The 21,320-nt window shown below is 43.0% G+C and overlaps 1 protein-coding gene and 1 long non-coding RNA gene across 41 annotated transcripts in view; one reads left to right on the forward strand and one right to left on the reverse strand.

Moving 5' to 3' along the window:
* The window catches only part of CREM (cAMP responsive element modulator), a 62,176-nt gene extending 54,534 nt beyond the window's left edge, over window positions 1-7,642 (reverse strand). For 9 of the 40 annotated variants that reach the window (XM_070500931.1, XM_044762559.2, XM_070500911.1 and 6 more), the window contains exon 1: window positions 7,335-7,550. The gene's annotated coding sequence lies outside the window, so the exon portion shown is untranslated. Of the gene's footprint in view, window positions 1-7,334 lie in introns of all 40 variants that reach the window. The other 31 variants (XM_044762561.2, XM_044762562.2, XM_070500913.1 and 28 more) reach the window with 10 other exon arrangements.
* A 136-nt stretch (window positions 7,643-7,778) lies between these two features.
* On the forward strand, window positions 7,779-17,126 carry LOC106836626 (uncharacterized). The gene is made up of 2 exons (XR_001399415.3): window positions 7,779-8,679; window positions 14,062-17,126. It is a non-coding gene; the product is annotated as an uncharacterized lncRNA (long non-coding RNA).
* The last annotated feature ends 4,194 nt before the right edge of the window (window positions 17,127-21,320 follow it).

Raw genomic sequence — 21,320 nt, forward strand, 5'->3', positions numbered from 1 at the left:
GAAAAGAGAAGTAACTGCTAATTTCTCATGGAAATATTTTCTTTAGTTTAATTTTTGAATAAGTAATACCGTCCTATGATTCAGGATTCAAAAAGTAGAAAAAGGTATTCAGTGAAGTCCAGAACAGCCACCTATTTCCTCGTCCCAAAGGCAACCAGCGTTGAAGAGAGTACCAGCTTTCTCCACCACAGCCGCAGGAGGTTAGAAGAGAAAGCCTCATACCAGAAGAATCCCATCAGACAAACCCGACCCGGACCCGGCCTATCAGAGAACGAGTTCTTTCCAACTACTAAGTCACCACCGACTGCCTGCTTGCCAAATCTGAAAGGATGCTTTTTAGTCCCTATCTTCCTTAATACTCCTACAGCATTTCCTACTCTCCAAATTTTGTCCTCCTTGAACTCTTTGTAACACGTTTATGCTTTTCTTCCAAATTATCCAGCCCTTTGTTTTTGGTCTACTCTTTAAAGGCTGGTATTCCCAGGTTTCCAGTCACAGCAATCTCCTCTATACATTCTCCCTAGGTGACTCTATCCTCACTTGACAAGTCTCAAATCCCATGTCCAGCCTACAACTCTCTCTCCTGAGCTCTAGCCCATATCTATCTGCCTATTAGTTGAATCTTAATGGTTAGCTCACAGATCCTCAAGCTCAAATTTTCAAAACTAACCTCAGCTCCCTTGCTCTGCATCTCTCCCCTCGCTGTGCTCTTGTCTCAGTGACTGGCATCACTATTCACTCAGCCCCTGTCTGGGAGTCCTCTTCTCCCTCCATTCTTCAACTTCCTTTGTCCCCCATTCCTGAGTAGCAGGATGGTAGCGTGTAGTATAAAAGCACTGGCTGGCCCTGGAGGTTGACCTGGGTGTTGAGTTCTATCACTTATTAGCTATGTGATCCCAGACAATTATTTAATTTCTCCAAGCATCCTTTCTCATCTGTCAAATGACACCAATCTTGTGAGGAGGAAAGGTATTAATAAATGCAAAATGTCTAATTGGCTTGGAATATAAGCAAGGACCACCAGCTTACTCAGCCTCAATAATTTTCTCTCCTAAAATTCTCTCCTCCATTCTCTCTGTCCTCACTGCCACTGCTTTAGTTCTGAAACTGATCATTTCTTGACATGATTAAAGTGATAATAGACTCCCTATAAGTACTTCACCTCACTCAAGCCTCATCTCAGTCCCTCATAACCCACTCCATTAGACCACAACGCTCTATTCAGAATGCAAATCCAAACATGCTATTTCTTCATTCAAGATCCTCCAACGCTTCCCTGCTGCCTAAGAATGAATACCCAAAGTTCTCAGCGTTTTAATTTCAGGTACTTTGTAGAGGCTTGATAAAGTTTGTGTAAAAGCATTCAGATTTCAGGTTTGCCATTCTTTTCTATTACATCAATTTTCCAGGCTCAAAATTACCTTATGTGGATTTGCAGGAGATCCCATTTTACCACACTATAAACTATGCATACTTTGAAAAACTCAACTGCTTTTTATTCTGTTGATCTCATCCCAAATCTAGTTTTAATGCCCTAGAACATACTCTAAATGGGCAGACTAGGGCTGAATTTAGCATCCACCACCTGCACATACACAAACACTGGAATGGCTAAGAGCTCAAATGTCCTAATGTGCTCTCAGGATGGGCTTAAGACAATGTACAAATATTCTATTTAGCCTACAATGTACCCCTAAATTCATCATCATTTCATGATACAGTCTGACATCATAATGTTTAACCCGATCTCCTTATACCTAAAATCACAAAGGATACTGATGTCATGTCCTGTATACTACCAATTTTCTACAAAAATAATGTTAAAATCCTATCTAACAAGGAAGATTTATCTTTTAGAATAGAAAGATATATTTTAGACTGGTTTATTATAGGCAAATAGCTTATACTAAGACAGAAAAATGAGTTAAAAAATTCTTTTGCCTAGATGTGGATTTCTGTGCTGAATCGGGAGGAAAGCCATTTCTCATAGTGATAAAGCTTTCTGTCATATATTAGGTTTGATGACAAAAGTAACATTTGGCATTCAACCTACTCTTCACCAGTGTGCTACTCTATTCACCCTTTGGCATAACAGTTTCCATTAATTTCATTGCTATCAAGTATCCCATAATAAATAGCTCTCTACACCAATTAAAGATAGCATTATATTTACACTTAAGAGTTTTGAACATATACTCTGCTGTGGTTAATTACATTAATATCTTGATTTTTCTGAAAAAATTACATTTATTTAAGAATCAAACTTCTTGGGCAACTTGCCTGGAATATAAAAGTTTACCTAACCAATCTGCACCTCACCAACCAACTCTCTGATTAACCAATGTTCTCCATTCCCTCCACAGATTAACTACAGTTTAGCAAATACCCACTGCAGGTGTTCTCCAGTGTGCCCAAGCGCTTACGTTCCTAACGGCTGGGGGGATGCTCACCAAGAGTCAGTTGTATTTATCATCAAACCTGATTATGCCAGCCATACTTATTATTGCAATTTTGGAATTCTGTTAAACAGCATGTTAGACAAAATTATTAAATAGATACAATGATTTAAAAAGAAGAGCTTCTATGAAAACTAAGTTGAATGATTTGGAAAGACAAAATAGGCTGCTTTTAAAAAAATCCTTTTGGACTAGACATTACAGTGGAAAAGAACTATAAATACTGGGGAAATATTATAAAAATGAAGAGTTCTTTATAAAGACACTTGCAAAACAATGTAAGCTCTTGCTCTACTTTCAAAAACACAAAAATAGAAAAAGCAAATTATGCACTGAGATAGTTTTTGCAAGAAAGGCAAAGCAAAAAACCCCTGCACAATTAGTATAGTCAAAATAAAAGGAATGTGGAATAAAAGGCAGTACATGTCCTATGGAAGCAGGAAGAGAAAGAGAACACAGAAAAGGGCAATCTGTTTCTTTGGTTCTGGGATGAAGCAAGGTTTTAGGTCTTCAGGAAAGCAGGACATCTTCGTAGGTTAACTGTGATTTAAGGAGCAATATTGTAAAGCTGGTCCTTCTCAATCAAGTCAATTAAAAAGTTGGGAGAAGGCAGGGATAGCTAGAAGCGAGACGTAATTCCAAAGAGCTATATCCCTGAAGTTGACAGGGATGAGCCTATGGTTATTACGAATTTCAGGTGAAGGAGATGAGGAAAAACAAAGTGAGACAGCAGTAATGGGAAACTAGATCACTTTTAAAGTTTTGTAATCTTTGTGAAGGAAAGTTACAATAACTTTCAAATAACAAACTTTACACTTTTGTGTAAAAACAGAAGTAGCCAGGAGCAATGCTTGTAAATAATTATTTGAAACACTTGTAAATAATGTCTTTAATATTTTGAACATGAATCATATAGAAAATCAGGCAGCTTCTAATATAGATTCAAGGCCACTCCAATTTAATTGCTTCAGATACCTGCTATTATTTAAGAAATCTTAACTCTACTAAAATCACCAAAGGATTAACTATTCGAGCAACTCTTTTTCAATTCACTCCCCACCTGGTGCCTGCTTTTGGTTATGTCACAGTAGGTGAACAGCAGAATCAGCTGCAAGGGGGAAATGAAAAATGAAATTCAAATAGTCATGGCTTATCCCCACCTCTCCAAGCAACAGGCCCGCCCCGCCCACCTCGCCCCCACCTCAGCTGTCACACACACACCACTTCTGAAGCGAAACAAAATTTGAAGTCTTTTGGGGGAGTTATTTGCTTGACTAGTCATTGCAGGGTTCTTTTCAATAGCATGCTTCATTACTGCACTTTACATTTCAAAACACCTCTACATGAAGGACAACTGCATTGCTACCGACTAGTAAATGTGGGAAAGAATAGATAACACACTTGAACGAGCTAAAGTTTAGAGAAATGAAGTTCAACATTATTATACTTACGTAGATTGCTCCTATCTTGTGCATATGAACAAAACTGGCATCTTTCTAAACGCAGAAACATACCTAAACATACCGTCACTTTCAAGAGGAGCAAAGCATCCCGAGTGTCCATATACAGTAACATAGGTCTTTACGCACGGTACAGTTGCCCCAGTTCCAGAGCTGGAAGCTTTCATCACAATCAATGCTAGGACATAAATTCCAGTTTAAAATATTTCTAAGCAAAAATTCAGTTTTGTGCTATCAATGAAAAAAATTGAGGCTGTTTGAGATTATGAACAAAACTGTATGACACTTGACATTGAGTTAGGATGGTCTAATTTTAAGTCTGTTGTGTCAAATTTCACTAAGATAACTTTGAAGAAGCAGTTTATTTTGTGAAATTCTCGAAGTGTTAGAATCACATGAGCCCCACTGCTAAAATTTCACAGGATTTTATTTTGACATTTAATTGGTGTGTTTTGTCACTGTTCAGAAAACATGCATGAAGATGCTTCCCATTTTGGGAGAAGTGGGAACCTTCCAAAGAGCATCACAAAAGAGTTGCTGGTAAGGATCCTGAAAGGCCTCCATCCTTCTTCACCAGTGGGACAGTTATTCAAACATTCTTTGAGCAAAACTCCCATATAACTTCCTAGATATCCTTTTCCTCAAAATTGCTTCACATTCTCCTTACTAGTCATTTCCTCTAACACTCCTCGGACAGCAGTCAAGAGACGTGCAAAATATTTTTATTTTTTAAACTTTGCTATAGCTGAATTATACCAATAAGACTCAAGGTGTCTTCAGGAGTAATATCAAGATAAATTCCCACTAATGTTATCCTTAGGGTTTCCTCTTCATTCTCCCTTATTCTCTACTGGCTATCCTAGAACATCAGAAAAAGAAAACCCAGGCGTGAAAGCATCTACTCTGAAGAACAGCCAGGAATTCATTGTGCATTTCCCATGGTGAAAGTGTTTTAAATACCTTTATGTATTCTTTTAAAAGAAATTAACAAGATGGTTTTAAATGTTTATTTCTACCTAAGTGTAACAGATGAGAAACACTTTCCCTGAAATCTACATTTTTATAATCTATATATCTGTATTGATAATATTGAAAATGCATTCGAGATAAGATAACTCTTCACAAAGTTGACTTTTATATATGCAATTCATCAGCTCAATACAGTAGAAATACTTAAGAGTTGAAAGACACTTCAGGCTTATTTCATTAACAAAGTTGACTGCACTTCAAAATATCAATGGTTCAACTGTTAAGTGTTTGCTTTATTAAGTTCAGCTTTATTTTTAAAAGTCAATCTAAATGGACATCTGAGTACTTTCCAGCAGATAGTTCAACAATAAACCTGGCTTAATTTTCTGGCCCAATACTTACTTGTAGATAATACTAAGTTGGGGAAAACAGGATCAGAAATATATATTTAGACTGGTAAAGATTGGGTCAGAATGTATATTTATAATCTGAAACTCTTCCCTACCTTTCATGAAACGGCCATAATTCTAAAGCAGATTTTATTTTTTAACCCTGCAACGATTACTCTAGTTGTGTTGTGTCAGTAGCAAACTAGAGTAGTCTAGGGAGTGGGGAGTCTGTTAAAGTCATCAGTGGAAGCAAACTTTTTTTTTTTTTTTTTGAGGAAGATTAGCCCTGAGCTAACTGCTGCCAATCCTCCTCTTTTTGCTGGGGAAGACTGGCCCTGAGCTAACATCCATGCCCATCTTCCTCTACTTTATATGTGGGACGCCTACCACAGAGTAGCTGGACAAGTGGTGCCATGTCTGCACCCGGGATCCGAACCGGCAAACCCCCGGCCACCGAAGCCGGACATGAGCACTTAACCGCTGCGCCACCGGGCCAGCCCCTGGAAGCAAATTTCATTAACCTTCCTGGACAATGCAAAAACAAAAAGACTAAAGAGAGCCTCTGTATTTACATATTCAATAAAAATTTATTCACATTCTCTTACAAAATATGTACACAAAACATCAGTGTGATTACAACTTCACACCACGACTCCAGGTGGACCAGCAAGTCACTGGGAAAGCATGTGCTTACACCGACCTATTGACAGATTCACCAGAAACGTTGGCGTAATTATCAACACTTAATACGACAGCGCTTTAAGGGTTTACTCATCCGGGATCAAAATCATTTAAATATCTTTTTAAAACTTCTGTTTGGACCAATAAGTAGTTCCTTAAACATCAGTTTTAACACCTAGCATTTACTGGCCAAAACACACTGTTTGCAATTTGCCTTTCTTTAGAAAACAACAGTTACTTTAAGTTCAAAGATTTAAAGACTACTCCGACTTATGCAAGGAAAGCAGCTCGTTCTCCAAAAAGGCCATCAAGACTAGGAGAAGAGGGGCCGAGTTACCACCTAGCGCGGCACCCTTTTCTCGGGGCACCGCAGCCCGCGGCCCGGACCTCCGCTTCTGCGGCCGAGGGGCCGCCCTCCCGCCCGATTAACCCGCACCGCAGCCAGCGCCGCGGAAGCCGCGAGGGGCGCCGCCCGTCGGAGGCGCTGCGGCGGGGCTCCGGGGCGCCCAGCGGGGCAGGGTCCCGGCGTGCGGCGCAGCGACGGCCCCGCGGCCGCGGCGGGCGGAGTGGGGCGCAAGGGCGACCCCAAGGCGAGGAGAGCCGCGATCCGTGCGCCCCGCCTCGCTCACCCAGCCTGTCGTGGGGACCGCAGCGGCCCCGCAGCCCGGCCCTCGGACCCGCGCCTGAAGAGGCGGCGTTAGCTGACCTCTCAGCCGACTGATACCCCGGGACAGCGGCGCCACCGACCGGCGGCGGCCCGCCCCTCCGCTTCTCCCGCCGCGGAGACCGCACGGCCCGGCGCCTGGCGCCTTCAGAACCACCCCGCCTCGTCAGCCCACAGGACGCGGGAGCGCCGCCCGGCGCAGGGGGCGGCCGCCGTCGGCGGGGCGGGACGGCGCCGCGAGGCCGCGCTGCCCCCGCCCTGGACCCCGGTCCCCGGCCGCGCTGCCCACCCCCTCGACCCCCGGCCGCGCTGCCTCCACCCCGACCCCCGGCCCGAGGCCGCGCTGTCCCCGCCCTGGACCCCGGTCCTCGGCCGCGCTGCCCACCCCCTCGACCCCCGGCCGCGCTGCCTCCACCCCGACCCCCGGCCAGAGGCCGCGCTGTCCCCGCCCTGGACCCCGGTCCCCGGCCGCGCTGCCTCCACCCCGACCCCAGGCCCGAGGCTGCGCTGCCCCGACCCCGGCCCCTGGCCCGAGGCCGCACTGCCCCCACCCCAGGCCCGGCCTCCATCCAGTCCCCACCCAGCCCCCGGCCCCCGCCCCGAGGCTGCGCGGTACCCGGCCCCCGCCCCGAGGCGGCCCCCGCCCGGCTCCGCTCCGCCTCCTGCGCCGCGTCGCGGGCGCCTCGGCCTCGGGTCGGGCCGGCGCGCCACTTACCCGCTGCGGTGGGGTTTACGTAGCGGACTCGTCACAGCTGACGGACGGAGAAGGTGGAGGCGGCACCCGACCGCCGCTCGGGCGCCGCGCCGCCGCCCAGCAACCCGGCGCCGCCGGCCCACGTCGCCCCACGTCAGCTCTGATGCGGCCGCCGCCTCCCCACCAGCTGGGCCCAAAAGCCGCGCAGCCGCCTTCGGAACCGCGTCCTCGCGCCCCGCCCTCCGCCGCCCGGCTCGGCGACTGCCTCCTGGGGCCGCCCGGCGGAAAGATCCAAGGCTCGAACCCCGCCCCCTGCAGGCCGCCCGCGGGAGTGCGGCGCTGACAATCCAACAATTAAATAGAACGGGGCAGGGGAGGGGGAAGGAGACGGCGGGGGCGGGGCGGGGGCGGGGCGGGGGCGGGGCGGGGGGGCGGGGCCGGGAGGAGGAAGGCCGAGTCCGAGGCGGGGCCGGGGGGCGGGCTGGAGGCCCGACGCTGCCCCGCCACGCGGGCACCTGGAAGCCGGTTATCTGCTCGCTAGGTTAACGGCAGCCGCCAAGGCCTCTACCCCTCGAGGTCACCTCTCCTCTAGGCTGCCGGCCAGGGCGTCCCCGTCCCTAACCCCAAGCCGAGGTCCGCGAGCGTCGTGGGACGCTTGCGGCCGGAGGCGCATCCTGCGACCCCCGGGGATGCCGAGTGGGCCTCCGGAGCGTGGCCATCCCGAGAGACGCCCTTCTGCCCAGAGTCCCCGGCTGGACACGAGCCGCCCGGATGCGCCCTGCCGCCGCCTCCGCGGTGACCTTGTCTCTGCGTCAGTGTCGCGGAGAAACAGCGACAGACCCGCTGGAGATGTGACAGCAGAGGAGGGCCTTTGATAACAATCAAACCCCTGCCTCTGGGAGAGTCCAGCTTTCGCCCGGCTGGACGCCGGGGCTTCCAGAGGAGCGGTTCTGTCCCGTAGAGCAGTCACCTGTTGTCAACCGGGAGCCCATTCTTGCGCGCTCGGAACAGGCGAAGTTGTAAGGCGGAGTACGCGCTCAAAAAGGCGGGGCTTTTAGCCTAAAAACAAGCCTCTTTACGTTTAGAAAAGACGAATTTCCCACAATGACCTACCACCCACCTCGTGGCGCTCAGGAGTGCGGCTCGCTGGAGACCGCGGTGGAGGACGCTACTTGAAAAGTTGCTGAGGAAAGAGAACAAAAGCATTTGTCAACGTAGGGCAGGTAGCGAAGGGAAGCTTTGTGAAATATTAGACGCCCCAGCAGAGCGGGAGAAAATCTTGGACTCTTCAGTGCTAGATTTTTGCCACCCTGAACTACTTGCAGCTTTAATTGCATGCTAGCAGAGATAAGAAAGTAAAAACCCGGTAAGTTCACTTCCCCCTCTTGACATAGGCAGAATTCTGAAGTTCCTCCTCCTAGTATAATAGATGATGTCTATCTCCACCACCTTATAAAAATTACGTTCTTAATGAGAAACATTAGCAAATTAGTAAAATGTAAAAGTTAACCAAGTCCTTTTTGTGTGTGGTTAGACAAGGCTGGCACAGAATATTTATTCATAAGTAACCTGTACAGTTTATTTTAGCTCAGAAAATAGGAGTCATTGGAAGGAAAGACAAGAAAAAAGGCCAGATTACTAAACCCTGAAAACAATGCCATTCGTTATGGTCGAGACTGACCATGTGCCAGATGGATAGATTTTAAGCTACAAGTGATTTGGGGGAAACTGTGATCATTCTCCTTCCCAAAACATTGTTCTCCACCTATTTGTTTATTCCTAAATTTCTCCAACAAAGTATACATTACATAGAATTTATTAGACATAGGCCTTAAAATGCTAGTATGAGTGGGAAATCAACCCTTACTTAGATGTAAATGTCCAGTCCTTCTGGAGAGCAGGGGAAGAGCACCCGCAGAGGGCAGGAGATAGCAGGAAAGGTACAAGTTGTTTCCTATTGGTGCTACGACAAATTACCACAAACTCAGTGGCTTAAAACAACACCAATTTATTATCCAGCGGTTCTATAGGTCAAAAGTCCAATCCACATCTCACAGAGCTAAAGTCAAGAGGTCAGCTCCAGGGTCAGCTCCTTGTCTTTTCCAGCTCCTAGATGCAGCCCACATCCCTTGGCTCATGGCCCTTTCCTACCATCTTCAAAACCGGCAACAGCTGATTGAGTCCATCTCTTTGATTCTCTCTCTTGCTTCCGTCTTCTACTTATAAGAACCCCCGTGATTACATTGGGCCCACCCTGATAATCCAGGATAATCTCCCCATCTCAAAATAACTGACTAGCAACCTTAATGCCACCTGCAACCTTCATTTTCCTTTGCCATGCAACCTAATATATTCACAGGTTCCAGGGGTTAAGTGTAGATGTGTTTGTGGTGCCATGATTCTGCCTACCCACAGTAAAGGATGCCAAAAGAGGCTTGAGCTCCTGGGACAAACCACCTGCCTGTCGGGGTCATCCCTTAAAAGTGATTCAAGCATTTGATTAGAAATGCCAATGACAGATTTTTCAGTTTCTCATCTTTACAACTACCGTACAGATGATAGAACATTTTAAATGGAATATCAGGGATAAAGAAGAGCAGCATGGTTATAGAGTATTCTCATTTTGTATGGTCAGCTACTATAGTCTCAAAGTGCCTTCATAATTTGCACTTAGTAGGACCTACTCTAAATCCAAGCTTTGTTCAAATCTAATTTTCATAGATCAAGGGAAATTGTATCCACAAGAACTGTTTCTATCACAGAATAGGAATTCATATCAGGCCAAAAGAATTATAGGAATGGCAATTTCTTGTTTTGGAAATATTTTTTACTATGTTCCCTATAATACCAATATTTCACTCCTATATGTATCTATTCTTAATTATAAAGCTCAGAAACCAGAGACTATGTCTTTTTTTCTCTCTTAATATCAGAGTGTTAGTTATTGGAATACTACATCATTTGTCTGCCGGTGTCCAGGAATACTGTGTTTTGAAGGAACTGGGCAAAGATGATACTTGGGTGACGTACACATACTTGCACGCCTACCAAATCGGGGCCTTGCTATCACCTTGCTGTGAGCTGTAATAGAAGTTAAAAATCATAGAGTCCAAGCTGGGTTTGAATCTAGATGTATTAGCTCTGGGCAAGTTTCATGTCCTCTTTAGGAAGGCATAAGTTTTTAAATGGAAAGAATAATAGTACCTACTTCTTTGGGTTGTTACAAAGATTAAATAAAGTATCTGCCGTAAGGTAAGTGCTCAGTAAAAAAAGCTAACCGTTTTGGGGTTGGCCCTGTGGCATAGTAGTTGGGTTTGGCGTGATCCACTTTGGCAGCCCAGGTTCTTGTTTTCGGATCCTGGGCACAGACAGACTCCACTCGTCAAGCCATGTTGTGGCAGCAACCCTCATACAAAATAGAGGAAGATTGGCATAGACGTTAGCTCAGGGCTAAGCAAAAAAAAAAAAAGAGGAATATTGGCAACAGGGGTTAGCTCAGAGCAAATCTTCCTCACCAGAAAATAAAAAATAAAAAATTTAAAAAGGTAGCCATTTTTATATTGGTCCACTGTATAGGTTTTTGGGTTCCTCACCTAGGCAATATTTAGTTCTCTGTTGAGGAGAGACAGCTAGACTACCTACTTTCCTGAGAAAATACAGGCTGTCACTCAACACCTTCATCCTCTCTCCTCACCTCAAAATATCTCTATCTTAAACTGTTCCTCCCTTTTTGGGTCAAGACGAGTGCCTCCTTTTTTTTTCCTTTCCAAATCCAATTGTAATATGTGTCATTTCTTTCTCATATCAGATCTGCTCAGTTATCAGCTGCCTTGTACCTTCAGTCTCTTTCTTCCTCTTGGCTCCTTCTCCTCTTCCTGCAAATGCATTTTTATCTTGTCTCTCCTTGAAAACTCTTGACACTGCTTCTCTTGCAAGGAAGGCTACAGAGTTGCCAACTCCAGGGTGCACATTCACAGTACATTTTTTGCCCCTATGCCTGTTGTTCCATCTCTTGCCATTCTCTCTCTCAGATTTCTCAAGAATAGAAGGCACTTGCTGTGGTCGCTTCCTTACCATCCACTTTTTTATTTCTTATTCTCTGGCTATCTGATTTTTGCCCTGTTCTCTCCTCTTTCTGATTACACTTTTTCTCATTCTTCATACTCTTTGACCTCTTATCCTCATCTGACATTACCAGTTACTCCTACCTTCCTAATATCATCTCCTCCCTGAGTTTCCATGACACTTGACTCTCCTGGTTTCGCTCCTCTGCTTTGCTTTGCTACTGGAGACAGTCCTGAATTTTCTGACCTTAGACATCTTCCACAGTGTCTTCCTTAGTTATCTCATCATTCCTGTTTATTTTGGAAAAAAAATTCTAAAATTTATACCCAAGCTCCCGACTTCTTTCCCTATCACCAGGTCATATTTCCAATCACCTGATAGAAATTTCCACCTGCATGGCCTAGGATCATTTCCAACTCAATAGATTCAAAACTGCATATATCATCTTCCCTCTGCATACTTGAACCTTGGGGGTTTTTTTGTTTCAAAAATGTTAATAGCACTTTTCAGCTCCCAGTCATCCTGCCTCTAATCCTTGAAGTCATTTTGGTCATGCTTTACTATACCATTGAGGATCCATTTAGTAAATAATTTGAAGTGCCTACTATGTTCTAGGCCTTATGTTAAATGCCACGTCCTATTACTTTTACCTGTAGAAGTTGGCATCTACCCTTTCCTTCTCATTCCTGCTATCACTAGTCTGATTGGGGTCATCCTTGCCTTGATATAATTCATTGTAAGTGTTTCTGTCTGGCTCATTTTCCTCATGCATGGCTCTCACGATGTGATTCTCTTCTTAAAAGTCTAGAATGACTAAGAAGGACTGAGACTTAAAGGGTCAGAGGTGGAAAGGAGACTGAATTCCCTTTGGTGGCCTCCTGAATTTTGTACTACATGTATTGCATATTCTAAAGACATAAAGTTTTAATTAAAACAAAGAAAAACTTCAGTACAATCTTATTGGCTAACAAAGTCCAAATCCCTTAGTTCAGCATAAAGCCCTTCGTGATCCGGGTCCAGCTTAAGTCTGCAGCCCTGCTCTGTATTAGTCCCTTCTGTTTCCTGCCACACTGGTTCCCATACCTTGCTGCACCTCAGGATCATCTGAAGGGCTTGTTGAAAAGACGTGTTCCCGGGCCCTAGGCCCTACCAACTGACATACTGAGTCAGAATCTCCAAAGGAACAGCCTGCAAATCTACCTTTTCTAGAGTTTCCAGATCAGTCTGATGAACTGCAAGATTATTACTCTGCAGCACGTTAGCCAAGCTTTACCACTTACTGTTCCATATATTTTCCTTACATTTTCCAATCTTTTTGGCCTGTATTCACTCCATTTTCTCACCAATTCTCTATATCTACCTGTTGAAATCTTACCCATCCTTTAAGACCCAGCTTACATACCACCTCTTTAGAAATAATCCATCTCTTCTTTGCTTGTGATTAATGATTATTGTCAGGGCTCCAGAGCCAGAATTATGAGTTAAAATTCCATTTTTCATCCTTTACTAGCTGTATAAATGTTGGGCAAGTTCCTAATCCTCTCTGTGCCTCAGTTTCCTCACTTGTGAAATGAGGATGATGTTAGTACATGCCTCATGGGTTGTTGCGAGAACTAATTCATTTAAAGTAGGTAGAACTTTGTGCCTGGCCCAAAGTAAGCACTAAATAAATGTTAGCTATAATTAATACTTTATGATTTGCCCAAGTTCCTTTGTTGACTTGTGTGGAATCTGAGAGCTAGAAAGAACCTTAAAAATCTAAAACAGCTCCTTTGTTTTATAGATTAGAAAGTGGAGGCTGAGAGGTTACAACACTTGCTTTGGCTAATAAATAGTAATATCAGGACTAGAATCCAGGATTTGTGTCTTTTAATCCTGTACTACTTCCACTATACCCAAGATCTGGGAATTTTGCATTGTTCAAATGACTGTCTTCCTACTTTGTTTATTTTACTGATTTACCCCAGGAGAGAATTAGAAATGGATTCACTTTAATGCATTTTACATAGGCCCTTTCTATTCAAGCTAGGATTTGAGGCTCTGAAAAATATAATGTGCCCAGTTAAAATATTTGAGAATGATAAAACAAGTCAGTGTAATATGTACTTGATTTATTATGTCTCCAATATGCTGTTTGGCAAGAAATGTTTCGTTCTACTAGAAAGTTAACAGTTCTAGGTTCCAACATAGGAAATATCCTTCTATATGTGGGTGTGTGAACTTTGTTCTTTGAGTTTGGTAAACTTAAACTTCCAAATCTAATATGCTCTGAACTCAGCAGAATATTTAGAACTGTAGTTAAAGGATGGATATTATAATAAAAACTCAGGCCACTGAATTCTTTAAAACTGTGAGATTATTTGCAGTCACTAAACTATGTCTAATTTTTTAAATCATAAAAATGCAATGAAAATCTACTTTCAAATGTTTTTCTACATTGTTTTAATTGACAACAAATTCACTTTCACCAGATTTACTGTTTACACACATAATTACATTTAGCTATTGTCAGAGAAAACCATAAGGCTGGAAAACTATGAAGCTTGGCTAACATTGACCTCTGTTCAACCCTAGAAATTGCAGGATTTAATAGAATTGGTATAGAGACTTGGTTCTGTTCTCTGAATATTTTTTGGTAGAATAATGGTAGTAATTGGTATTTCTTTTATTTTTATATTTTTAGGTATGTAGACGAGAGGCTGGCCAGCCCTGGTGGTCTGGTGGTTAAGATTCAGTGCTTTTGTCACCATGGCCTGGATTCATTTCCCGTCAGGGAACCATACCACCCGTTGAATCACGCCACACATCTGTTGGTTGTCATACTATGGCAGCTGCTTATTGCTGTGATGCTGAAAGCTTTGCCACCAGGATTCACATACCAGCACGGTCACCCATGGTGCACAGGTTTCAGTGGAGTTTCCAGACCAGACAGACTAGGAAGGAGGACCTGGCCACCCACTTCCAAAGAAATTGGCCGTGAAAACCCTATGAATAACAGCAGAACCTTGTCTGATATAGGGCCAGAAGGAGAGAGGATGGCACAAAAAGACAGGGCAGGGTTCCGCTAGGAGTCAGAATCGATTGGATGGCACTAACAACAAAGATGAGATGCCAGAGGAACACCAGCGTGGTAAAGATGTCAATAATAATTCATAGAGTGTAAGAACTGCTTTTTAAGTACTTTATTAATCATTTTAATTATTAAGAAGAAATTTGAAATTAGTCCCAGAATTAAGTCCAATGACTATTATATAAGGCCCTTCGAAACAATCACGCCCCACTTTACAAGAGATTAGAAGGTTAGTGGATTAAAATAAAACAGCACCTCCTGTGACGAGGAGGGTTCATTCTAGCAACTGTTTGGGACAGGGACTAAATTCTGAAGACTAAATTCCATTACATTGAAATGGCAGCTGTCAAATCTCAGTTGTGCACATGATTGTTAGAAAAAGGCGAAATCAAGGTGAGCCAAACTGAAAACACATGTCGAGAGCTAGGTAAAAAGCATCAGGTTGGATTGACTCATGATGAGATGGGCAACTGATCGATCAGACCAAAAAGAGGAAACGCAAGACCGTTAACACGGAGGAGGGAGTGTCAGTGCTTTAAGGGGGTCGGGTGCTCTGGAATCCTAAATCAGGTTGTTGCAAAGGGGGTTAGGGGTGGAGAGAAGGAGAGAATGGGAGGGAAAAGGTAAGAGGGTAGAAGGCTGTATACACACACACACACACACACACACACACACACAGTCGGCCTTCCCTATCCGTGGGTTCCTCATTGGTGGATTCAACTGATGCAGATCGAAAGGTCTGTTATAGTTGCATCTGTACTGAACACATACAGACTTTTTTTCCTTGTCCTTATTCCCTGAACACTACAGTTAAACAACTATTTACATAGCATTTACATTTTATTAGGTATTATAAGTAGTCTAGTGGTGATTTAAAGTATATGGGAGAATGTGTGTGGGTTATATGCAAATACTATGCCATTCTATAGAAGGGACTTGAGCATACCTGGTATACTTGAGCATACTTTTGGTATCTGCGGGGGTCCTAGAACCAATCTCTGGTGGGTATCAAGGGACAACTGTACATATGTGTATATATCCACCCAGCCCCCTTCAAGCCCATAAGAACTACAGCAAGGGAGAAGCCAGGCATGAAGAAAAGAGAGAGATTGTCATTATCAATATATTTCATATTGGAAAAGGGCTCTGCCATTTTTTTGCTCTGTGACTTTAGCCTCCCTCTCAGCCCACTTTTCTTTAGCTGTAGAAGAGAGATCATAATAGCGACCGCATAAGGTATTTTCAAAGAATAAATTAATAAAGATGTAAAGGCTTTGGTACAGTATGTAACACTAAGCGCTCAATAAATATTAGCTATCATTATTACTTTATTAGCCAGTTTATATCATATTCATAATATAGTAGAAGAGGTAGTAGACACATTTAGAAATCATCTAGGAAAGCTTAACCCCCGAGTACATGTACTTCTTACATTTTGAACTTAACGACATGTAAAAATCCTATCCACGAGAGCCAGTTGTACACCACCAAATGTAACGGCCCTTCAGTCTGATGAAGATTCTCATCTTGACCAAACTCTAGCCAGGCTCCTCTGAGCCCTTTTCTCACCTTGACCTTTAAAGACTGGAACGAAGGGCAAACATAGTTTCTAATACCTCAAGGCCGCATCCCTAGGATGACCCTAGCCCCCTTAGAGTGCCTGTCTGAGCAAACTCAAAGCTGCCAGAATAATCTGCAGCTTGTTCCAGCCAACACCTAAAGAAAGGGCCCGTCTCCCAGTTGCTGTGGGAGGGTAGGAGCTTCGATAAGCAACAGTTAACAAACCCAATGGGTTTCACATGGCCCAACCCTGACTTAGCACTTTTTGTAACTGATCACTTCCCTGACTCTGCCGAACCCCATTCACCCCTCTCCCTGTTCTTGCATTCTCCCTTTAAAAAGCCCAATCACTTCTCTATAAATCAAAGTTGAGTTCAGTTCATGCGGGACTCTTTTCCCTATTGCAATAGTATATACAGTAGTCTCCCATTATCTGCAGTTTCAGTTACCCAAGGTCAACCATGGTCTGAAAATATTAAATGGAAAATTCCAGAAATAAACAACTCATGTTTTAAATTGCATGCCATTCTGAGTAGGGTGATGAAGTCTTGTGCAATCTCGTGCCGTCTTGCTCCATCCCCTGCCCAGGACGTGAATCATCTCTTTGTCCAGCATATTCATGCTGTATATGCTACTAGTTTGTTAGTCACCTAGTAGCCATCTGGGTCATCAGACCAATCGTTGTCGTATCGCAGTGCTTGTGTTCAAGTAACCCTTATTTTACTTAATGGGCCCAAAGTACAAGAATATTGATGGTGGCAATTTCGCTATGTGAAAGAGCAGCCATAAAGTGTTTCCCTTAAGTGAAAAAGTGAAAGTTCTCAACTTAACAAGGAAAGGAAAAAAATCACATGCTGACGTTGCTAAAATCTACTGTAACTCTTATTACAGTATATTGTTATAATTGTTCTATTTTGTTATTAGTTGTTAATCTCTTACTATGCCTAATTTACAAATTAAACTTTATCATAGGTATATATGTATAGGAAAAAGCATATATTGGGTTCGGTACTATTCGTGGTTTCAGGCATCCACTGGGGGCCTTGGAACGCATCGCCGCAGATAAGGGATAAGGAGGAACTACTGTATTTGATTAAATTCTGTTCTTACCACTTTCACTAGTGTCTGGCTTTGTTTGTCTATGACAAGTCACAGGAAGCATTAAACATCCCTGAGTCACCTCACCATCTATGACAGGCAGGCAAACTGTCCGATCCTCCCGTTTCTTCTATTACTTTCTTCATTGGAGAGACGTTTTTGGTACCTGCCACGCTCCCCTCCTTGGCCTTGGAGTGCTTGCATTCCAGTTAGGTCCACTGCAGGCTGCAGTGCTCTCCCTCCCTCATGTGGGATGCTGTGCCTTCCTCTGACGCTTCCACACCGGTGCCCACGCTGCATCCTCACACCTTCAGCCTGTAGTTTCTCCTTCACCTCTTTTCAGCTCTTGCTTAATTGCTAAAGGAAAGGAAAAAAGACTCCTTGCTTTCTCTAATTCTATTTCATTTAGGAAGCCAGAACACATGTCTAATCACACCCCTTGGACATAATAGTAGAGGTAGTAATAGACCTATTTGAAGGAAAAAGAAATGTTCAAGTTCTAAAATAAAATTAGGCTAAAAAAGAGTCAATGCCTTCAAGCTCTGAGGAACTCATTAATGTGTGAAGTTCTGTTTAGAATTTCCACAAACGCCTCCACTGATGAACTAAATGTTTCTCTAATGACACCATCCTCCATCTTCAGCATACAAAATAAATTTAAGGACTCCTTCTACTTTATCTTCTGTTTGTTAATTACTTATAATTCAGAAGTATTGTATGATTCACTCATTAAGAAATATTTAGGGGGCCAGCCCCATGCCCGAGTGGTTAAGTTCGCATGCTCCGCTTTGGCAGCCTGGGGTTTCGCCAGTTTGGATCCTGGTTGTGCACATGGCACCGCTCATCGGGCCATGCTGGGTTGGCATCCCACGTAGCACAACCAGAAGGCCCTACAGCTAGAATATATATGTACTTGGGGGCTTTGGGGAGAAGAAGAAGATTGGCAACAGATGTTAGCTCAGGTGCCAATCTTAAAAAAGAGGAAGAAATATTTAGACAGATGTTAACTAGACTTATTGTGGTGATCATTTCATAATGTACATAAATATCAAATCACTATATGTACACCTGAAGTGAATAGGATATTGTATGTCAATCATACTTCAATATTAAAAAAGAAATATTTTTGGAGGACATACTTCATTCAAGGAGAACAGTCCATAATGATTACATTATGGCTTAAATAGGCTTCATGCTACTATTATTTATGCTATTTTGCCGTGGAAAAATATTTTTCCTTCTAAACAGTTAATTTTTCATCAAACCTTTAGAATACAGTTCATCTGTAAATTGTATATAATTTTCAAATTCAGAGATTAATGAATTGGTAATAAAATTTTCTGCACTAAGTCTTGACTTGTGAAAATCAAGATAGGATGGGCTTTTCATGTTCTCAATTCCTGAAACATGCCACCTCAGACCCTTTTCACATGCTATTCCCTCTGACTGTAATACTTTTCCCTTTCTTTTGCCTAGTTAATTTGTGTTCGTCCTTCAGAGCTTGGCTCGTTATGTCTTCTTCAATGAAGCTTCCCTTTATTTGACAGACTGGATTAAGCCACTTTAACCATTTATATGCTTTCACTTTAGACTTCTCTTTTGTAGCACTTACCATAATTGCAGTTAAGTGATTATGTCCACGAGTATTTAAAGCCTATCTCTCCTGCTAGAGTATAAACTCCACGATGGCCACGGTTTCTTTCAATACTGTTTCCATAAAAACTCCTAAATTATCCCTTAGGATCACCTATAATAAGTCAGGACATTATGGGGAACCCATTACGTAGCCCCCAACACAGTTGCGTGCTCACCTTAGGCTCTTGAATACCTGTCTGTTTGCTTTACTTGACTTGTAGAGTTCATGTCATGTGCTGGAGATATTTAATAACTGTTTTCTAATAAGATGAGGACTCAGAAGAGTCTTGTGAAAAATGTACTTGAAATGAAGGATTAGCCAGCATGTCTCTATAAAACGTAAGGGAAATGATATGCATATTATTTTGTATATAAAATACCTCATTTTTAAGCATACTTCATCGATAGTAAGTACTCTAACTAGAATTTACCAAGTTCTTGGTCTTCATAAAGCGACAACCTCTTATTTATTAGGTTATAGTGCCATCATGTGGACATTTTATTTTCCTAAAATAAAATGTAACATTTTTGTAGAAGACAGTAGAAAACCACTATTGGGAAACCCAGCCATTCCACTCCGAAGCATGACAACTTGTAATTTAGTATTGCTTTCTAAGACTGGCTGTGTAGGATTCCCGTGGGGATTTCTAATCTGAATTGTTAGTATGCAGAGTTTGGAAACACTCATTTGAATGATAAAAGCAACCTTCTGAATGTGATGGCTTGAAGATTCATGCAGTCCCTGCCGTAACCAGGTTTTTCTTTTCTGTTTTACTTATGTTTATCGGTCTATTTTAAAGGATACAGATGAACAGCCAGATGAAAAGATACACAGATCTAGAAGGGAATCCTTCCAGAAGCACATGACCTCCAGTCCCTTGGAGTTGAGGTGTGCCCCCTCCCGGCACATGGATGTGTTCACCGACCCGGAAGCTCTCAGAATCCCATAGTTTAGGGATTTTTATGGCAGCCGCATCCCGAGGGCAATCTTCAGCCTCCTTCCTTCCCCCGAGGATGGGGGAAGAGGCTAAAAGTTCCAAGTTTCTAACCAAGGCTTGGACTTTCTGTGACCAGCCCCCTGAAGCTATCTCAGAGGCCACCAAGAGTCACTTCATTAGAACAAAAGATGCTCCTATCACCCAGGAAATTCCAAGGGATGTAGGGGCTCTGTGTCAGGAAGCAGGGTGTCGACGAAAATAATCCATAATCAATCTATAAATGAAAATTTGGGAGAGTTTATTCTGAGCTAAAATCTGAGGACCATGGCCCGGGGCCTTTCTTCCTGAAGGAAGAAAAGGCACCGAAGAAGTGGGGTGCACAGAGTGGTTATATACCCCCAAACAGGATGTTTCACATATGATTGAAATGTCCCTTTTACAATAGTCTCGAGACTGCTCTGTCGGCGCAGTGATTGATGGAAACACCAGGTAGGTCTGCTGTCTCGGTGGACACAGCAGGGTGGCAGGTCTGTTGTCTCCAGCTGAGTGGTCACAGGTGAGCTGGGTGGTCAAAGATGAGCACAGCAATCAGTTCCTAGCCTAAGGAAAGATGCTTATCCTTAAGGAAATGCCAATGTAGGGGGAAGTTGCACCTTTATCTTAAGGCCATTTGTTCTTACCATAGGAAATGTTTAAAGCAGATATGCAATGAGAGCTCAACAGCCACAGTCAGGCCCTTTTGGAAAAAACAAAGTCAGGCCGAATTAGGTTTACACCAAATGGCTTCCTCATATACTCCAATATATACTATTGCTTGCCATTTCTATTTGTCAAGGGGAAGAGACCAAATACGTATTTCTTGTTATGTCACAGTTAGCCATTCTCATAGGTGTTCAGAGGCATCTTTTTGTCGTTTTTATTTGCATTTCCCTCTGGACTAACAATGTTGAGCTAAGCACCTTTTCATGGACTTATTTTCCCCTTCTCTATCTTCTTTGGTGAAATGTCTTTGCCCATTTTTTAATCGGGTTTTTTGTTTTCTTGTTATTAACTTTTGAGAATTATTTATACATTCTAGGTAGAAGTCCTTATTATATATGTGTCCTGCAAGCATTTTCTCCCTGTCTCAGCTTGTGTCTTTATTATCCTAATCACAGCTTTTGAAGAGAAGTTTTTAACTTTGATGAAATCCAACCTATCAATTTATTATTTTATGAGTCAAGCCTTTGGTGTCAAACCTAAAGAAATCTTTGCCTAAAGAACAAAGATTTTTCTCATATGTTTTCTTCTAGAAGGATAATAATCTCGGATTTTACTGATCAGCTTTTTAAATTTCTTTGTTTATGGTTATGAGGCTGTGAAAAAGAAATCAGGAGACAAAGTCTTTTTTGCCACGTTAATAGTAAAAAGTGAATTTTAATGTAAAAAATCAACAGAATCACCCAGACTGGCTCAGGAGAGCAATATAGTCTATGGAAAAGAGTTCCAAAAAGATAAGCTCCTTGAAAATTCCAGTGAATCTAGATATGAATACCAAAATATCTGTGTAAAAGGCTAGGTGCAATGACTGTCGTGGAGAGCTAAGCATTAGTTGGTGAATCCACTCAAAGTTAAACTGACATTCACCAGGAACTAAACATG

The sequence above is a fragment of the Equus asinus genome, chromosome 29, assembly GCF_041296235.1.
Source record: "Equus asinus isolate D_3611 breed Donkey chromosome 29, EquAss-T2T_v2, whole genome shotgun sequence".
Taxonomy (NCBI): domain Eukaryota; kingdom Metazoa; phylum Chordata; class Mammalia; order Perissodactyla; family Equidae; genus Equus; species Equus asinus.